Genomic DNA, 18,671 nt, shown 5'->3' with positions numbered 1-18,671 from the left:
CAAAAAGAATGAAAACACTTTTCAATTGCTTTGTTGAAGAAGTGAAATCTGATGCAAATTCACTTAGTCAGCCAAAATACTCTAACGCGCCCATATTCCCAGGGAGGTACTTTTCCAATTTTCTGAAGTCAAGCTACTTGTTCCTCCTAAACCTTTTTCCAACTCTAGCTATATTATGAAGGGAAATGTTTTACCTGAAAACTACACCAGCACATAGATCTCAACATGAAGCAGGGAGGTGTGCTCCATCCTCACCCTTGGCAGCCTTTCCTGTGTGATCGCATGCTGAAGGGAGAAGTGTGAAGCACTGCTGATCCTGCTCCTGTGAACAGAGGGCTCAGGTGGTCAGCGCTCGAGATTCAGTGCAAAAACTTCTTGACATTAAGAATTACCAAGGCACTGATGATCTCTGATATCTTCTAGTCCCATGAAAAAAAAATCATGCAATTTGGTTGGATCTACTAATTGATTCTCACTTCCCAAACTGGTAGCATTAATGTGGTAGGGCTACTATGAATGTACTGCAGAAAAAAAACACTAGTGATATCTACCATAATTGTCTCAATTTCATGGACACCATGGTCTGGTATTTCTGTCATTTTGCAAATCTGAATTCTTTGGGCTGTCGGTGTCTGCTGGGACCTCCTTTACCAAAGGACACCAAGTGCAGGTCTGTCCTAACTGCCAGCCAGTTCTGTTTGTCTTTGCATTATCTTTCCTCATGCACCGTGCAGCCACTTTTATTTCATGCAGGTATTTAGTGCAAATCTTGGAAGCAATTAGTTTTCATGCTGAGTTTTTCAGCCACTGGAAACAAGACTAGTCAGTGGTGAGACCTTTAACTGGGATCTACCTTCTGTGATTAAAGCAAGACTCCTTCCAGGAGGTTCAGGAAATATCACTTTTATGACAGCTATTTCACTAATTAATATTGCTGGAACATTTTCTTGCCTCAGAGCAGATAAACTCCTTTTATTGTTTCTGTCCCTAAAGAGGGCAGTAACCCCTTGACTCTGGAGAACTGACTTCTAAAAAAATTGGAACTAAATGGGCTGAGTTCTGCCACTGCTATCCAGCTCTTGGGCATCAGATGAATTCCCAGATTAGCAGCAAAGCATCCCCATGGCCACCTCATCTAGCACCTCTGAAAGGGACATGTGAGACTTGCTATACAGACTAATCCCTAAAACTGGGAGAAGGTGTCTCAGCCTTCAGTATCGGATGAATTCCTATACCAGTTTGCAGTTTGCCATATTACCAGCGTGCTCCTTATACTAACAATGTTCTGTGTCTGTCAAACAAACATTGTATGGGCATGTAGGAAATGGGTCTGCAAAAAGTCCTTCCTCATATTTTGTGTCTGCCAGCAAGAGTTCTGCTGAAAAATGTTTCCTTGTGAGATGGGGGAATTCATTCTGACTTCCTGGAGAAGGGTGGCTTCAGTCCCTATGGAGCTATATACGACTTCTGAGTCCCTGAAGGTAGCTGAAGGCAAGCACAGTGCCAGAAGGCTCACATTCACTAGGGAGGGGTCTATCTTTCCACTAGGAAGTTTTAGGGCAGATGAAAATAATGATATCTTGGTGAATTGATTTGTGCAGATAATGCATGTGTACATTTCTGTTCTGCTATTGAGAGCCATCTGCCTGTCACGCAAAGCCCTTGCTCCAGGCACAGGTGTGGGCAGGCACCACCACTGTGCCCAGTCCCAACTGGTGGATGGTCCTGGGAAGATGTGTGCCTTCCCTGTTTTTTTTTTTTTTTTTTTTTTTTTTTATCAAGAGAATCCTGAGGTGGGATAAAAGCTTATAAAAGCTTAATCACAACCAGCCCATGTCTAGGGAGCACACGTTTTTGACAAGTGGATATGATCTGCCTGTCCCCGTGCAGGTGACCTGCTGTGTCTGAGACCACCTCCCAGGACCACAGCCCCACATGGCACCCTGCAGCACCAGGGCTGGCTGCCACTGCACGGAGAGGGATTTCCTCTCCTGGTCCGCATGATGTAGTGCTCCATATGGGAAAGCTGATGTTCAGGTTTCATGCTAGATTACTACCCAAAATTATTCAGAAACTTATTTTACAGTAAACAAATTATAAATTGACGTTTACTTCCCAGAAAGCTCCACTCAAATCATGGGGAAACCTTTCATTAAATCTCATCATGGAGGTCATGGAGCACTATCATGTTATCTCACTAGGATGTAACATAGGAATGCTTTCTGGTTCTCTCCTCATTCTCTCTGCAGTAGGATCCCACTTGCCCAAAGACAGTCCAAACAAGACCCTAACTGCAGCCAGGTCCGTAGATCTGTCTGCTCACAACCCCTTTCCCAAAGACAGGTGCAGTGACTGTTGCCTCCTACAGAAGTAGCCCTCTTTCTGTGGTTTGCAGGGCAGCTCCCAGGAGAGCAGCCTCTGGTTTCACCAAGCGTTCATCCCAGGGTGGAGCTTACAGGTGGGGTGCTCACTTCCCTGCAGCTACCCACAAATGTGTATCCAAGTGTGACTCTAAGTGCCCAGCTGCAGGCCAGAAGATACCGCTAGTAGCACCAGATGACAACCTGTATCACCAGCAAAAGCAGTCCCTGCAGCTGCCTGGACAGCAGCAGGCCCTGGCATCATGTCCTCCCATAGGTGCTGTGCCTTTGTCCCCCACCCTGCACCTGTCCTCCCTGCCCTGGGCATGCAGCTGGGCACAGCAGCGCTGCCCCATGTGGGGCTGCCTGGGGAGGGCCACCCCCAAACACCATCCAGGCAGCTTGGAGGCAAAATATCAGGAGAACCCTCACAGAGGTGACCTAGATGCTTATTGTGATTTTCTTAAACATTTGCATCACTTAAAGAAAGTGCTGCTGGTGCCCAGGCTGTGGGTCACCCCATTTGTAGAGCCACATCTGGGGGCTTCCTCTGCTCTTTGCTCTGGGCTTTGCAGGACTTTGCACCATCATGGTGGCACAAGCTGGCATCATGGTGGCAGGGAGGAAAAGCCTCTTCTCCCATCAGGTATTTTCTTAGGAACTTTGTTTGATCCGAATAGCATGATATTTGAAATTCCTGAAAACTAAGAGTACAGAAACACCCTTAGGCCTATGAGATATAGAGGGTGTGAGTGAATTACTTGGTTCAGTTTTGGTTTAGTGGCATTTAACATATTGTATTTTAGGACTGATGACTGGATGACATGAGCGACAGTGACGTAATTCTCCCATGTCAGCTGGCTTTGTGCCTTTGCCAGTCTAGCAGTTCACCACGGCGCTGACTTCAATGAATTAGGAAATTTATGAGAGATCGCTACTCTCCCTTAGTGGCTGTAATTTTCCAAAACTGCCAAAAGATAAATCGACATCACAAATGGCTGAATTCCACGTTTCACATCTCAAATCTCAGTGGCCAATAGATGTTTATTTATTGAGCAGAGTTGAGCACTTGAGCAGAGGGTTGAGCAGAGGTGTTTGACTGCTACGAGCACAGAGCCAGCATCTCCGTGCGTGCTTGCTAAACCCCCTCAACAGGACAAACCTGGCAGAGCATCACTGTATAGGCAAAGCTTGGTTGTGCTCCCCGTAGCTGGGAGCAGATCTGAGTTGATCATAGGCCTCTGGGCTCTGCTCTAGGGTGGGATTTAATGACAGACATAATCTGACCTAATGGCAGTGATTTCCAAAGCACTCAGCATTATTGTGCATACCTTTTCAATCTTCTTTCTTTCCTAAATACACATGCTGCCTTTTACATTTGTTCTCCTGGCTAATCACACAGTCCCTGGAGCAGTCAAAGTAAACAGGCTGTCTTTAAAGAGAATGAACGCAGGGCTGAGTCATTTTACAGCAGGGCAAGAAGACAAAACCACAGAGCTCGGGTCCCAGCCCTGTGGTCACCCTTTTCAGTCCCCAGTGCAGCATTTATGTCCTTAGTGCCTCAGTTTCCCTGTCCATGAAATGGAACTTATCATAATATTTGTCTATCATCAGCCTGTGAAGTGGCTTTAACAATGAAACTAGATAAATATTATCTGAACTAAATGGATATTTTCAGGTGAAATTAAAAATTTTAATACGTTTATAAGATGTTGTAACTTATTTGAACCTGAAGGTGCTGGAAGTCATTGGTTTAAGTGTTATTTAAATTGACATAATTGAAAAAATTACATGTAATTGGAAGATATTCCCTTCCCCCTAACAGGTAAGTAGAGTGGGTTTTTATGTGAAAGGTCAGTATTAAGTTCTGTGAAAACTAGTTCTTCCCTGAAAGCATAACTTATCCACTAGTTATCCCAAGAATATCTTTTTTGGGAGCATTTTCAATGTCATTTAGTCATTCAGGATCATATTTTAATTTTGTTATTTTCTCAGAAAGACATAGAAGCCAGTTGTAAAGCTGCACAATGAAAAAAAAAAAAACAAACTTGGGTTAAAACTATAAGTAGCTCCATTTGGATTTTGAATATTGTTCTAGATATACTATATATGGAGCAAGGCACTAAGATCCTGAGCCAAGGGTGACGTAATACCTACAAACACACTGGATAGAAATATTTCTGGTGAGGAATTGTCCATTGTTTAGGCCTCTCACACTTCTTTAAAGTAAGAAAAAGGTTGTTGTAACAAACCAGTCCTGTTCTCAGCCCTTACCAGATGGTTTTTGCAGCTTCCCAGTGCTGAAAAGCTGACAAGAGCTTGCTATGGTAGGAGGCCATGGGACAGACCCAAGTGTCTGCTGTCCATTTTGGTCTGCAATGTAAATACCTCACTGAAACACAACATCTCTGCTGTAAAGATATTTTCTGATGCTGTGACCATTAGGAAGTGGCTTTCATTGAAACATGACAATGACTCTGTTGTATTAAACCTGCTTTTGATTAACAGCGTGTAACAGCATCACAGTGTGACAATGGATGGTTTCTGCATACCCTGTTCCCACAAAGCACCTGGCACGTAGGATACAACCACACAGACACAGCTTGGTCTCCACTGCTGGCCTGAGGTTCTGCTCTCCTTCACTTGATGGCTGTATGAGAGGACCAGCTCTATCCTTCCCTCCAAGCTGGCACTAGCAGGGAGCTACCAACCATCAAGCAGCAGCTGCCATGGATGCCTGCTTTCTAGAAATCCTGCCAAAAGATAAAGAAAAGCTCTACCTCAGCACAAGGTTTTTCAAAGGTGAACGCAGTGATGCAGGAAGGGGAACCTCCTCAAAGCTGATGAATTCATCTCGAGTTTGCAAAGCCAGTTTTGATGTTAGAGTCAGGCTTTGAAAGGGCCATCTCTCTTCTGGCCCCTGGAGAGAAGAAAGTTTGATTGTTTCGGCCACAGGCAATGGCACCAATATAAACAGTGTGTACAACGACAAATGCTCTGTATCTTAGCACATTCATACTTCAGGAGTCACCAACAGGGATTTAAACACATCTGAGTGCTCAGTAGGCACTGGAAAGGACAGAAGATTGTGTTTAAACAAACATTTGCAGTCTTGCTGTAACAAGAATCACTGACAATTAAAAAAAGTTAGCTTGCAAGTAGCCTGGTACTAGTTATTGTATGCAAGCCCCCTTTGTATGTGAGGGTCCTAGCCCGCCAAATGTTGTTTTATGTGAAATGAGTGAATGCTACCAACCAGTGCATATGCTGCTCTGTGTGCCACCGTCCCAAGTCAATCGTGGTCCATCTTTGCAGACGCTAAAAATAGTGCATGTTGAGATTTGCAAACTTAAAGCAGTAAATAAAAGCTCTCAGTCTGGAGCTCTTGTAATTAAAAGGTGACTTTTGGTGTATCCCTGCTGGGGAAGCTAGCCAGGGGGGAGGGCAGCTGTTTGCCCAAAAAGTGTGAGCTGAGATGGGTGGGGGATGTCTGCTTAACAGCCCGCATTCCTGGGCTCTGCCAGCTCCCTTTATCTTCCGATCTTAATGTTGAGAACAAACAACCATTTGTACTTGAAGCAGGCTGGCTGATGAGACAGGCATTTCAGGTGTACAAGTCCTACGGTGCTGCCAATTTGTAATTACCGCACCAGGCATTTCGCAATATTTTGCGTTTTTTTTTTTTTTTTTCCAAAGCTGCAATCTCATCAATTTGTGAGAATTTCAGCCCAGATTTCACATGATTATTGTTATTTTTTTCTAACATGCAGCTTGCTGTTTCACAGGAGGTGAAAGTGATTTCAGAAGACCTGTGATTTTAGAAGCATTGCTCTTGTACTAACCATTATGGACTGAGGCAGGGAATTGCTCTCCAGATGACCCCCACCAGCCTGAAGAGCAACTTCCCTCAAATTCCTCCCTGGGAAGTTCAGGGATGAAGTGGACACACACGATGTGGTATCACTGGATCACAGCATCACAGCGGGGCTGAGGCCCCCCGGGCCTGTCTGCTCCCCCTTGCACCAGCAGGGCCACCCCGAGCAGGGGGCCCAGGCCCATGTCCAGGTGACTTTGGGAGACCTGCGAGGAGACTCCACAGCCTCTGTGGGCAGCCTGGGTCAGGGCTCAGTCATCCTCACAGGAAAGAAGTGTTCCCTGAACAACATAAAGTTTGGAAAGCAGGAAGAGAAGAAGAAATGTACTGCTCCACTTGCAGAAGTGCTGTGTACAGCAGCCACTTTGCACAAGAGCAGCTGGTCGTAAGGTTTAGTCCAGCAACAGGCCCCTCAGTATTTCTTTGGATTTTCATGTTGCCTTTACTGGCCTTTCTCAGGAGGTGTTTCTGGGTATGTGTGCGCTCTCCACACCAGCTGAAATGGACATGAGGTGGTCACACATCCCCTGTGATCAGTGGGTGCCCTCAGGGTGGCTGTGCCAAGGTGGGGCTCCAGCCCCTCCAGGCCTGCGGCAGCAGCACCAGGCCTGCTCCGGGCCTCCTTGAAGCGGCAGAATCCTCCAGAGCAAAAGAAGTTAATCACAGTCACAGCTATTTTTTTATTTCGTCCACTTCCAGGGCAAATACTACAGTATGAGGTGTTATTTTCCTCACTGCAGCATTGAAATGCCCAGCTGCCAGAGAAGATGTTGGGAAAAACTTCGGTATTTTGCCACAACCTCACAGAATTGGCACTGCCAGCACTTCTTTCGGATACAAACAGGTCAGAGTACTGACCAACATAGTATTGGAAACAAAGAGATGTGTAGAAGCTGCAGTTCAAAACAAGATATTGAAAAAACGTGTTGCTAGAACTTGTACAAAAAATTTGTTCATATCTGCAAGTGTCAGAGGATACAGAAACTCTCCTCTTCTGCAACAAAATTGGCATCAGGTAGGGACATTTTCCTGTATGCTGTGCATGGCTGTGCCTCACAGGACACAGGTACTAATGAGGCTGACCAAAAGCTAAGATTTACATGAAAATGCCATCAAGTGCATAAGTAAAAGTTGGGTAGAAAGCCCACTTTTATGGTCCACCTTGACACATTTATAACAATGCTGAGAAACTGCCTACTTGTCAGGGTACCTAGAGGGTACAAATTTTATCATGGTTTCTCAGAAAGAGGTCTGAGCTTTAGCTGTAGGAAGGGAATATGGAGCTTAAATGGCATGAGATGAGAGGCGGATAAGCAAAGATTCCCCATGGTGTCTCCTCCAGCCAAGGGGCGAAGGCAGGGGCACTGAGCTGAGAGAGGCTGCAGGTGCCTTTGGAAGGCTGCAGCTTCCAGACACTGAGGCCAAGTGATGCAAGCATCCCGGCCATTCACTCCTATGTCTTTCATTATTAATAATAATTTATACTGTGCTCAGAAGTGTGTTAGATATGAAGACATAACAAGTACAGGATGCATAAAGCTGTTTCTATAGTGAGTACAATTCCTTCCCAGTCATCTAATGTAAAAATAAACAACTCTTAGACAGAAGAAACTCTTTCTCCATAGAGACATAAATGTTGGCAGATGCAGCAAAGTATGCACTGTGAACCATATTTCTCTATAGAGAAGGGTTGGGCTAAAGTGTGTCAGCTCCATCAACCCAGGCTGAAAAAAAATTGCTAGGTTCATAAGAGAAAATCAACTGACAAGATGAAAATGCAGTAGGTGGAAATTAGCAGCTAACTGTGCTCATACTCGTGTGCATGGAAGATAACTGGCGATCACTGTCCAGGCAGATCTGTAAAAGGAAGCTAAGGAGAAGGTGCAGGCAGAAAAGTATTAAAAAAGAATAAGGATAGGAGTGAATATAGCTAGAATAAGACCCAGGTTATCATAGAGGAGTACCCAAAGGAGACCCAAAGCAGTGTACAAGCCCAAAGCAGTGTGCAAATCAAACTGCAGTCCATGGAAAGATCAAAAGATAACAATATTGCAATTAAGATTTTTTTTTTTAATTTTGTATCTATGAAGGGGGTTAATGGCTTCACTGAGAAAGACTTGAACTTTGTGCTGTGCCATCCCATTATGGTGTGGATGGGCAGTGAGGATCATGTCACTGTTACTGCAATTTTATGTTACAGGTGCCAGAAGAGACACAAGTGACAAGGAGGAGGTTGTTCTTCACAGGGATTTAGCTTCCTTTATACAGCATCCAGTTTTTTTAGAGTGAACTTCACTTACAAACATCATTATCTGAGGATATGTTTTATACTCAGATCTAACATATGTAACCTCTGCATTTTTTCCATTTTGTCCAAGCTTTGGAAAAAGAAAAAAAAGGAAAAAAAAAAAAAAAGCAAGAGTCAAGTTTCCCTTAGCAATAGCATCTGTACGTTTACTCTCATAAAGGAATAAAATCATCCTATTAGAAAACATTATCACAATATATCTTTTAACTGGGTAACTTAACAAAGTTTTTGAAATTTTCGTTTCAACCTTTGTATGGCTAAATACTATCATCTGTTTTCCCAGAAGGAAGAAGTACTCAGAAGTTGAATTATTCCTGTCTTGAGAAAACCAGCTGCAAAATAACCAGTTTGGGAGCTCACTTCTGGGTGCAGGGACAGCAACCCATACTAGTACACTGCCACATGGCCAGAGTGCAGAGCTGTGACAGGCTTGGCCAGCAGAGCCATGTGCAGTAGACATCACCTTTTATCAATGAAACTTGCTGAAGTGCTCTCAGTCTTGAGATTTTCCCCTTATTGTTGCACTTTTCCATTTGAAAACAGTAACACATTTTATATTTTTTCCAGGCAGAATCACTGCTGACCTCACTGAGACCTCTGCAGAGAGGCTGGGAGGCATTACTGGACCTTTTTAAATGGCTTATTTTGGATATTCAGTTATTTTTGCACATGCACATACACACTGGCACTATATATATATATTTAATTTTGGCGCAAGAAATAAATCTAGCAATGGGCTCCATTATTTCATAGTTCTTTTCCCCCTGGCTAGTGTGTAGCAGCAGAGCCCATAGTGTTCTGTGTCCCACCAGCAACCTTTCCCTACTAAGAGCTAGTGCAGCTCAAGTAACCTGGAGGAGAGGCTCTGAAACTGCCCGCTCTTTCAGGATTTCTCTCTGTAGTATTTCTCTAATTCACTTGTTACATTACTCATGTATTATTTTGCTGATGTCTATAACGTCATTACTGCTAAAGTCATATTTATGTTCAGTTAATAAATAAACTCATACATTATTTATTTTCCTACATTGAAGAGCCTGGGGGTGCTGGTGTAATAACCCATGTAGTGCTATTTATTTTAGAGTGGAGCAGAACTTTATATATATATATATATATATATATATATTTTTTTTTTTTTGTTTGTTTATTTTGTAGTCAGAATTTATTTTGGAGCACAGTCACTTGCTGGAATTTCTGAATGTATTTTCAGTTCATTTAAAACATACTAATAGTACAGCAAGTGACCACTGCTCTCTTTCTCTATAGGTGGCTGTTAAGCTAAAGTAATGAGAAGGATTGTTAGCCTAAAGTTACCAGAAATCATTGTGAAACGGCCAGAGAAATATCATTTTCACCCACAGCTCCTGACCCGGGGGTGTACACTGGGAATACTTCTCTAACCTAGGGAAGCGCCGGCTGCGTGCTTTGGTGCCCGGTTGAGACACTTGGCACAGCTTCGCATCACAAGCATCCCCCCCCACACCTCACTTGTGTCCGAGCTGCTGGAAAATCGCCCAAATTTGCCCGGCCGGCGGCGTGGGAGCACCCACGGGCAGGCAGCGGCAGGGGGCAGCAGCGGGCGGCGGGGCCACGGCACCCCGGGCCCCAGCCCTAGCCCCAAACCCCCAGCCCCGGCCCCGAGCCCCCAAACCCAAGCCCCCAGCCCCGGCCCCGAGCCCCTCGGTAGTTCCCCAGCCTTACGCCCTGCGGAGCCGCTGCTGCCGCTGGCTTTGAGGGGCAGCGCCGCTACCAGGGCTGTGTGAGAGGGATAAAGGCAGCCTTCCCTAATTGTGCCCAAGAAAAGCGATCTCCAGGAAGTTTCATGTATATTTTGAATGAAGCAAAAAGGAAAAGCCCTCCAAAATATTACGACATAGATTTCACAGAGGACCCTTGTGTTCAGGGAGTTTAACAAAATCACGCGGCTATGCAGGTGATGAAAACCATGTTTATTCGCTAGGAGTTTGTTCAATATCATATTGTAAATCATGCAGTTCAAAATCTTAGCACTGTAGGAATACCTGTGCGAAATGCACTTGTCCAATCTTTTATGAAGGAAATTACTGAGAAACGTAGGAAAATGTAAGTGTAATGAAGGGTGTGAACTAGGAAGGTGTTTGGTACATGACATACAAAGAAAATGGCAGACTTGGGAGCAAGAGCTCCCCTGATAAAAAAAAAACAAAAAACAAAAAACATCCTAGCACAGATTAAGCCAGCTTCTTGAAATCAGAAACCCGCAGGGCAGAGCTTGCCTCCTGAGTCCACTCCTGCCATCTCATTCTGCCTGGGGGGTCGCTTTGCCACAGCCACCAAGCAGAGCTCCTCAAAGCATGAAGAGTCACAGGTGTAAGTGACATTGGGAAGTGAGCTTTGGGAAACAGGGGCACTACTGTGCCATGACTACAGCATTCAAAGAAATGTTCTGTTTCTTACAAGAAGCAGCAGATTTTTGATGTGTGAAAAAGAAGAACCTTTGCTGAGGATTTGAAGATTCACTGCCAAACGTACAAGATGAAGGTCAGCTCTGGTTTGGGCTCTATCTTCTGCCAGCAGAGCTGCTTGGGGAAGTAAAGGCAGCAGAGCCATGTATGAACAGAGCAGGGGAATGGCAGGCACACAGCTGGATTGCTGACACACGTGCCCACTCTGTGCATTCAGAGCAAAGTGGAAAAACAGCTTGGTTATGAAGCTTTGTGCCCAGTGCTGTGAAATATTCCAAGTCTGGGATTGTGGACATTCTGGAAAATAGTGAATTGGAACAATCTGCTTGAAGTAAGACAACGAGTTTGATATAAGTTGTAGGATTATAAGTTTTAAATGTAGCTTTGGAGGAAAGTGCTACAGCTATTGCTCTGTCACACTGGCAGTACTTCACCTTTCCCATGAAACATCTGTCCTTCTGTGACATGCTGCACAAGTAGTATCTGGAGATTTTGCTCAGATTTACTGTGTAGATTTTTTATTTTTATTTTATTTTATTTTATTTTATTTTATTTTATTTTATTTTATTATTATTTTTTTTTTCCAAAGAATCTGCTCTTCCAAGGAATTTACTTGGGAGAAAGTGTGGTTTCAGGCCAGGCACAAGTTCTCTATTATTAAAGCAAGATTATTGTGTGAAACCATTGCTTCGTGGTTTCACACCACTGCTTCAGAAGTGTCAGCCAGTGCGGTGCTGGTGGACCAGAGGCTGAAGGCCGTGTGTCTTTCTAGGACTATGCCAGCTGCAATCAGGGGAAGCTTATACAAACAACTGTGTGCCCCAGCTAATGTCTGGAAATGAGTATGTTGCTCTGGGAAAAATGCTTTGAGATCTTCCAGTAGAAGACAACGATCTTATCCCTTTATTAAATCTGCAGTTTAAAGAAGGATTTAGGGTATAACTGCTTAAGAAAACATATGACTTCTTACATTCTACAGATAGACAATTCGATTAAAATTATTATTTTTTTTAATCTATTTTGTTAGGTGGCTTTGTGCAGTCTACTTCTTTCTGGGGAGCTGTTCTGACTCCCCTGTGGAGTGCTGCAGTGACACCCAGAGGGACCGCCCAAGACTGAGGCCAACACCATGCAAGACATTTATGCTGAAGTGAGCTATAGCACCTCATAGGACTGACCATCTGAATAGGAGATCCACACATAAGGAGAAGGTTAACTACATTTTACTGACCCCTAACTGAAATAGAGGCCTGTGGGTGTGTGAGCAGAGCCACCCCAGATTAGAGGTGTCAGGAGGCTGCCCTGTGCATGCATCTGCTGCTCCTGGTGGCTGCCTTGAAGTAAGGAGGCTGGCGGGCACTCGTGAATCCACTCATCACACGGGTGGTTGGATGAGCACTAATGGCAGCACAAAGGAGGGGCTAGGTGTTAGATATAAGATGCTGCTGGTCTGTTTCCCAAGATAAAGCAGCCTGATGATTTAACTGTGAGGTCAATGGGGGCAGGATCTGTTAGGATATTGTCACACTCCTCACAGATGGTGTGGGACATCCCACCAGGACAGGGGGCTCTGCTCCTGATCCTGCTGGGTAGTGGCATTCCCTCGTCGTGTCCCAAGGGATGTCACCAGCAGGGGTGGCTTCCCCAGCAGTGTCTGTCAAGGAGTCCAGTCCCAGCAATTCCCCCTCTGGGCTGTTCCCACCCTGCAGCCGCTGAGATGGAGAGGGAACATCTGCCAGGGGCAACAGCCAGCCCTCTCCTCTTCACATGCTGCCAGCAAGCTTGCGAAATTTGCATCAGACACTGGGTAAGGTGTTATCTGGAGCACAGAATGTACCTCTGACAATGGTCTGTTTGAACAAAAATCTCCCCAAAATATAGCATGAACTGTGCAATTGCCAGTGCTCTTTCCCAGAGGAACCACTTGCTCCAGACACCAAGGACCTGGCAGTGGGACAGTACCCACCAACTGCTTACCTTCAGAGCAGAGTTTACTCAGCTAAGGCTGCTCTTCTCCCGCAGTTAGCAGCTTGCAAGGTGGAGGGACTTTCTGCCACTGATACGGTGCATCGAATTTATGGTGAATGGCATATTCTGCATCCTGTGGAATAACACAAGCAGATGATCAGCTGAATCCTTTTCTCTCCATCGGCTGTCTGTGCACTAGTTGGAGTCTGCATTATTTCCTTCCTTGAGTTCCTACTAAATAGTTTGAATACTCCAGGACCCAGAGCAAGCTCAGCTCTCTCATATTCTTATCTATCCAGCCTCAGTAAATTTAAAGACAATGGGCGACTTTTAAACTGACATAATAATCATTTCTTGTTTATCCTACCAGCGTGCTCAGGAGCATGGTCTGAGCCAACATGTCACAGCTATTCTGTTGTTAATTGAATTAGGCACGCTCAGGTGGTGCCAATAAACTGCACCATGTAGCCATGTGTGCTGCTTGGTAAACATTAGTAAAGTTTAACATCAAAAATTTACACTGGCCCATGTCTGCTTTGGTTTCACAGGAACTTCCCTCAGGGCAGAAGGTGTGCATATCTCAAGATTTTCAATCGGTGCTCGTGATACTGGGTGGGCCGCCAGCTGCATCTTCAAGCAGCCTGCCTGCCAGAGAGCACCTGGGTAAACGTGGTGTGTGTCTGAAACACAGTCTCACCAGACTTGTGAGCAGTTTTTAAGTAGGTCAAGTAACTTTGAGCATCATGTCTCAGATCAGACCTTCCTGTGCAGGAGGTTTTATTTATAGCCATAGCTGTATAGATACAGATGCAGAGGTACAGATACAGCCTTCAGCATTCACGGGGGAGTGGTTGATTCTCATTAGACTCTTGGACCCAATTCCTTTGGGATTTCTCACCTTAGGGTGTTGCCAGGGACTGTTGTATTGTATGCAGATGGAAAGTGACAAGCACTATATAACCAAATTATAAAATGAACCAAGTCATTTGATATTTGAAAGAAAAAACACTTTTCCTAGTGCTCATCATTTATTAAAACCTGAAATCAAGAGCTGAATATTTATAGTTTATTTTTGTTCCTCTTTCTTGAGCTCTCTAGACAAACATTTTGTTCAGTTGGCCTAAAAAATTAGCTCCACATGCAGAAAGAACAAATCTGAAATGCTTTTCTGGATTTATTTTCTCTTGGAAGAAACTAAGAGTTTTGCCCACTGATGAGCCTGTTTTTTTTTCCAGCTCACTACCTTTCTGGCGCTTCTTCACTTTGGGTTTTTCTCTTCACTACAATGCTGTGATGCTTGGGGCCCATGCTAGCAGGGATGCTCGGTGTACCCCTTCCCTGGGGCTGTCACACATCGGTGCAGGACTTCTCAGCCACAAAGACACGTGCATGTACTGCAGAAAAACCCTTTCCTGCAGAGCAGGTGAAGACCTGGAAATGTCCTAGAGCACAGAAAGGAATTTGAAGTTTTGTCACCTGTATATCCAAAGCCCAAAACATCCTCACCAGAATGGGCTTTGGGAATTTGGCACTTCTCTGTGAACAGCCTCTGAGCCCAATGGATAAAGTGTCCAAGCCACACATTTAGTTACAGAAAAGCTCAAAGATTTGTGATTTTTGACACCATATTGTGTAAAGCACCTCTCAGACTGTCATGCTAGAGTCACAGCTGTGTTAAGCTGCAGAAGCACCCAACACTCCTCTGTGTTCGATTGCTCTGTGAACACAGAAATGCTTGTGAACAATTAAGCTTGCGATACTTTTCCTTATTTTTTTCAGGATTTTGGCAGATCCCATCCCATCATGCACATGCAGTCACACCTATTGTGCATGTGCTGCAGCTCTGCGTGCTGCCAGATTCAATTCCTTCTTTATTCCTGACTGACAAACATACGAAACAACCTCTGCAGCAGTCCAGTATAAACAGCTACATGCACACTGCATTCTGCTGTGCTTTCAAAAGGCAAGCAGCTGTATACAGGCTCCAGCGAGGATCTCCCACTCGCTGTATGCACACCAACCTGCCCCATGCTCCAGCACTCCTAGGCCCCCTGAGCACCTATGGGGCAGGAGAGTGGCCTTTCCTGTCCAGGTGGGGAACCAAGAATCACAAGGTGAGCAGGAAGCTTGACTAAAAAGGGGAAGAGGGCAGTCGGTGAGAATTCATCTCCTTAGCATGGGCTGCTCCTTGGGCTGCTTTCTACAGACTTTAATAGTAACTACTTCATGCTTCAAGTGACATGCCGAAGCACAAACACTTTTGTGCTTGTAGTTACTGCATACTGATGCATCCAGTCAAGCTTTGGAATGGAAACGCTCCGCATAAAGGCACATACTTGGTAGGAAACCCAGTGGCAAAAGGAAAAGCTGAACCGCTGCTTCTCTGCACTGCTGCAGTTCACAGATTCTGGTGCAATGCCCCCCCCTCCAAAAAAAAAAAAAAAAAAAAAAAAAGAGTTGTTTTATTTACACATGCAACAGGAAAAAACCCTGGCTAGGGGTGCATGTGGGGTACTTCAGGAACCAGCAATCGGTGAAGGCAGCAGCCCCAGGTCAAAGCTGGTACAGGGAAGACAAGAGGTGGGGATGCTGGCTCATGTGACACAAAGCAACTGAGTTCCTCATTGTCGTGCACGTTCGTTCGGAAGGGCTCAGCACTGTGGGGCAGATAAACCAGACATCCACAGACCTGACCTGCCAGCTGCACGTGTCAGGAGCACAGCGGACTAACATCATGCATGCAAGGACTGTGCTCCTGTGGAAAAAGATACTCCAGAGGCAGGGTGTCGATCCTGATGGAACAGCTTGAAGCTTAGCATTTTCTCCAGGCTGTTGAAATGGAAGTTACTGTCTTCCACACTTTTTTTATCTGCTTAAATAATCATAGAATCATAGAATCATAGAATATCCTGAGTTGAAAGGGACCCTTAAGGATCATCAAGTCCAACTCTTGAATTTCAAGATCTCATTTCAAGATTTCAAGTTGGATCAAATTCCAACTTCTTGAATTTCAACTCTAATCATTTCAAGTCAGAAGACACCATTAGGAAAATCTGCTTTGTGCACAGTGGGGAGTTTTACACAAGGAAGCATAAACTGCCCAGAAAAGCAGAGTATCCACACTGCACTTCAGCATAACAGGATTTTCCTTCTGGCACTTAAAAGAACACTTGTTCATCAGTAAGAAGCAAGCAAGTGGCTTGCTATACACCTCCTGCAACATATACAATTATACAATACAGCAATGCTTTGCAATTACACAGCCTTTTTCATTCAAATGCAACAAATCATTTTGCAAGTGTTCATTAAATAACTTGCACAGCATCCTCACTGATAAAACACACATGTTAATTGTGTCTCAACCACAGGCCGAGGCACAGAAAGATTTGGGGACTTGCTCAGGGCCACGCTTTGATGATCAGTAGGAAACACGTCTTCCCTCTCATTATCTAATGGCAGTTCCTATATGCAACTTTCTCTGTTCAGATTTTAAGTACAGATGACTGATGCCATCTTTCTGTTCCAGTTGGAAAAACCTTATGTGTCAAATTTTGAATGTGAAAATACCATATTTGATACAATATATACCATAAAAAGAAATTATGCTAATAAGAACTTGCACATTCATAGACTTTTAAATCCTGAAGCATCTCAAAGAGTTCTTCCCTGCATATTTATGATTTTCACTTTGCCACCTCTGAAGTGGAACAAAACCTCCCCTTAGTAGCACACAACAACACTGCATGGGAAGTGAAGAACCATATCAGAGAACAGGGATGAGAATGAGAAGGGATTTATACCCAGAAACAGGGCAGTGCTTCAACGGAAGGCTTGACTGAGAATTCCAATTTATTTTTCCCTGCTTACCTGCAACACTATTATGAAAATCTGCCTGATTTTCCACTTGGCACTGAGCAGAGAACTTCAGCCCCAAGTTCTGTTATGGGAAGAGCAAAGTGTCTGGTCACTTCACCTAACCGTGTCCTTCTGGAGCACAAAGTGCCACACGCTCCCAGCCAGGCAGAAGGAAGAAAGCTATGTACAGTGCAATTTGCTGAAAATGATCCCATAATATATCATTCCCCAGCAGCTTTGTTTTTATTCATAAAGGGACAGATGAGCAGTATTAATTAACAAAGAGTCATTATTAGAAATGGATGAAACGTTGGACTTGGAAAGTCCACAAACCGCAGCTTGCTGGAGCTTGGGAATGTGCCCCAGGGCAGAGCTGCTCTGTCCTTGCCTCGCTGTTTGAGGAAGATATTAACCTGACCAGACCTTTGCTCTGACCTGCTCATGTAGTTTTTATAGTGGGAACTTAAGGGATTCCTAAGTCAGAAAATACCCAGACCACTGTGTCCATTGGCTACCAAAGAATCCAGTCCTTTTATTTGCAGTGAAATTCTTCGTTGTTTCAGTCGCCTTTGGATGATCAGGTGTATTTTTTCTAACATATGCAAACATTCACTGCCAAAACAGCTGCAGCACTCTCAAGCCAGAGGATGGCAACCCCACAGCAGGGTGGGAGGAATGGATGGAGAGGGTGTTCCTCATCTGCTTCAGCGCTAGGTTCACTGTCCCAACTTCTGTCCTCAGTGGATGCCATACACATTAAACATTTTGACTTTTTACTGTGTGCATGGGTGAAGGATATGAATGCTCAGATGACTGGGTAAGGTGAGAGACAATGTCTCAGACTGCTTCAGCAATGTCTGGACCTAACGAGATGTTATTGCTCTGCCGCTACTGCCTTGTGTCTCGGTACAGCATTGTTCCCAGTCTGTTTGAGAAAGACAATATGAATTCAAAACTGGTTCAGATGTGGTACAGCACAAATCCTGCTGTCAGTGGCTACAGATTAAGGAGTGATTTATTGTAAACTACATGACTTACTCCATGTAAAGCAAAGACAGAGTTGCAAAGAGCAAAGGTCATTGTAAGGGCTAACCATCATCTTCGCTGGATTTGGGCCTCCACCAGTAACATGGGCACAGCTAATACGGAACATGCAAAAAGGACCAGAAAGAGACGAAAATCTCCTCATTCTGCTTCTTCCCAAATTCTAGTCTTCCAACTGAAAACACCCCCAGGGAAAATCAGTGCAGAAGAATTAACCAAGACACTAGAGGAGAACACTAACAGTCCCTTTGGCATCCAATTCTTTCTTTTCTTTTGTTGTTGTTTCCCAATACTTTGGATTTATTGCCTTCCTGCTCTCTCTGATGAGCAACCTCTTTGAAAGACAAGTGTCAGGGAAGGACAGCAACTGCTTACTGTTTCTCCTTTCTCCTTTTACGAGCTCCCTGTGTGACACTTCCTGCCACTCAAAGGTCTGATGAAGATAACTACTTGACCTTTCTTCTGCACCAGGGAAGGAGGAATCACTGCTCAGTTCTCCTCTCCCATGCACAGTCTGTTTAAATGTGGAGTTTCTCTTCTATTTTTTAATTCTGTGTCCTCTACTGAAAGTCATCACAGCTTGTAATTTAGGCAAATAAGTTCTAAATTTTCAGATCTTGTTAACCAAGGCTGGAGTTTCTTAATGAGGGAAGTTAAGAGTAGCACTTTTGTTTGATTTTCATTTCAGAGCATAGAAGAGGACTCCAGAAGTTAAATGCTAATTTTATTAGATTATTATCCATTGAAATACACTGAGATTGGTGTAATAACTCAACTAATGGCATATGTAATTATTTGATTACTGTTGCTGAACTCTG

At 44.3% G+C, this 18,671-nt stretch overlaps 2 long non-coding RNA genes across 3 annotated transcripts in view; one reads left to right on the top strand and one right to left on the bottom strand.

Annotated features, from left to right (window-relative positions):
- Positions 1–9,585, top strand: part of LOC106014823 (uncharacterized) — a 36,716-nt gene extending 27,131 nt beyond the window's left edge. For both annotated transcript variants that reach the window (XR_003500701.3, XR_003500702.3), the window contains one exon: positions 4,869–9,585. This is a non-coding gene — a long non-coding RNA (uncharacterized lncRNA). The remainder of the gene's footprint in view (positions 1–4,868) is intronic.
- Positions 1–13,190, bottom strand: part of LOC139998780 (uncharacterized) — a 34,648-nt gene extending 21,458 nt beyond the window's left edge. Inside the window, exon 1 of the long non-coding RNA XR_011803701.1 lies at positions 12,964–13,190. This is a non-coding gene — a long non-coding RNA (uncharacterized lncRNA). The remainder of the gene's footprint in view (positions 1–12,963) is intronic.
- Positions 13,191–18,671: the final 5,481 nt, after the last annotated feature.

The sequence above is a fragment of the Anas platyrhynchos genome, chromosome 15 (genome assembly GCF_047663525.1).
Source record: "Anas platyrhynchos isolate ZD024472 breed Pekin duck chromosome 15, IASCAAS_PekinDuck_T2T, whole genome shotgun sequence".
Lineage (NCBI taxonomy): Eukaryota > Metazoa > Chordata > Aves > Anseriformes > Anatidae > Anas > Anas platyrhynchos.
This window is presented reverse-complemented; position numbering and strand designations above follow the sequence as displayed.